At 56.8% G+C, this 2,017-nt stretch overlaps 1 long non-coding RNA gene across 1 annotated transcript; it reads right to left on the reverse strand.

The window, feature by feature from the left end:
* Positions 1-948: 948 nt before the first annotated feature.
* LOC108643221 lies at positions 949-1,711 on the reverse strand. The gene is made up of 3 exons (XR_001922853.2): positions 1,676-1,711; positions 1,339-1,521; positions 949-965 (listed from the first exon to the last, which is right to left on the reverse strand). It is a non-coding gene; the product is annotated as an uncharacterized LOC108643221 (long non-coding RNA).
* Positions 1,712-2,017: the final 306 nt, after the last annotated feature.

Genomic DNA, 2,017 nt, shown 5'->3' on the forward strand with positions numbered 1-2,017 from the left:
GCAGCTCCTGCGGCTCCTTCCACACACACACCTGGAAAAACGGGAATGGGAATGGGGTGGGATGGGAATGGGAATGGGAATGGGAATGAGACCCCTGTCCTTCCACACACACACCTGGAATAATGGGAATGGGGTGGGAATGGGAGTCCTGTCCTGGGGCTCCTTCCACACACACACCTGGAATGATGGGAATGGGAATGAGACCCCTGTCCTTCCACACACACACCTGGAATAATGGGAATGGGGTGGGAATGGGGATGGGAATGGGAGCCCTGTCCTTCCACACACACACCTGGAATAATGGGAATGGGGTGGGAATGGGAGCCCTGTCCTGGGGCTCCTTCCACACACACACCTGGAAAAACGGGAATGGGATTGGATGGGATGGGAATGGGAATGGGGATGGGAACCCCATCCTTCCACACACACACCTGGAATGATGGGAATGGGGTGGGAATGGGGATGGGAATGGGAGTCCTGTCCTGGGGCTCCTTCCACACACACACCTGGAAAAACGGGAATGGGGTGGGAATGGGAATGGGAATGGGAATGAGACCCCTGTCCTTCCACACACACACCTGGAAAAACAGGAATGGGATGGGATGGGAATGGGATGGGAATGGGGATGGGAACCCCATCCTGACACACACACACCTGGAATAATGGGAATGGGGATGGGATGGGATGGGATGGGATGGGAATGGGGATGGGAATGGGACCCCCATCCTGGGGCTCCTTCCACACACACACACCTGGAAAAACGGGATGAGATGGGAATGGGAGCCCTGTCCTTCCACACACACACCTGGAATAGCGGGAATGGGGTGGGAATGGGAATGGGAATGAGAATGAGAATGGGAATGGAAGCCCTGTCCTGTGGCTCCTTACACACACCTGGAATAATGGGATGGGAATGAGAATGGGAATGGGATGGGAATGGGACCCCTGTCCTTCCACACACACACCTGGAATAATGGGAATGGGATGGGAATGGGGATGGAGCAGGATCGGGGAACCCTCCCTTCCCGAGGGGCCCCTTCCAGTCACACCTGTGGGAATGGGACTGGGAATGACTGGGAATGACTGGGAATGACCAGGAATGGGACTGGGAATGACTGGGAATGGGACTGGGAATGACCAGGAATGGGACTGGGAATGACTGGGAATGGGACTGGGAATGACTGGGACTGACTGGGATTGGAACTGGGAATGACTGGGATGACCAGGAATGGGACTGGGAATGACCGGGAACAGGACTGGGAATGACTGGGATTGGGACTGGGAATGACTGGGAAGGACTGGGACTGGGCCCGGGCTGGGGTGGGCTGGGGGTCCCACCTTCTGGGTGACGTCGGTGCCGTTCCTGACCCCCTCCTCCAGCAGCACCTGGAACACTTCCCGCAGGAATTCCTCCCCCGCCGCGTTATCCAGGCCCGGCTCATCCAGAGGGATCCCCTCCCACGTCCCAGAGGGATCAGCCATGGCAATCCCGGGATTGGCTGCTCCTGGAATGGGCTTCTCCTGGAATGAGGTGATCCCGGGATGAGCTTATCCTGGAATGAGGTGATCCCGGGATGAGCCTCTCCTGGGTGATCCTGGGATGAGTTTATCCTGGGATTAGGTGATCCTGGAATGAACTGATCCCGGGATGAGGTGCTCCTGGAATGGGGTTCACCTGGATTGAAGTGATCCTGGGATGAGCCTCTCCCTGGAATGGGGTTCTCCTGGAATGAGGTGATCCTGGGATGAGCCTCTCCCTGGAATTCAGTGATCCTGGGATTAGGTGATCCCGGGATGAGCCTCTCCCTGGGATTAGGTGATCCTGGAATGAACTGATCCCGGGATGAGGTGCTCCTGGAATGGGGTTCACCTGGATTGAAGTGATCCCGGGATGAGCCTCTCCTTGGAATGGGGTTCTCCTGGAATGAGGTGATCCTGGGATGAGCCTCTCCCTGGAATTAGGTGATCCTGGGATAAAGTGATCCTGGGATTAGGTGGTCGTGGGATGAGCCTCTCC

This window comes from Manacus vitellinus, unplaced genomic scaffold, assembly GCF_001715985.3.
Source record: "Manacus vitellinus isolate BGI_N305 unplaced genomic scaffold, ASM171598v3 ctg7180002427133_pilon, whole genome shotgun sequence".
Taxonomy (NCBI): Eukaryota; Metazoa; Chordata; class Aves; order Passeriformes; family Pipridae; genus Manacus; species Manacus vitellinus.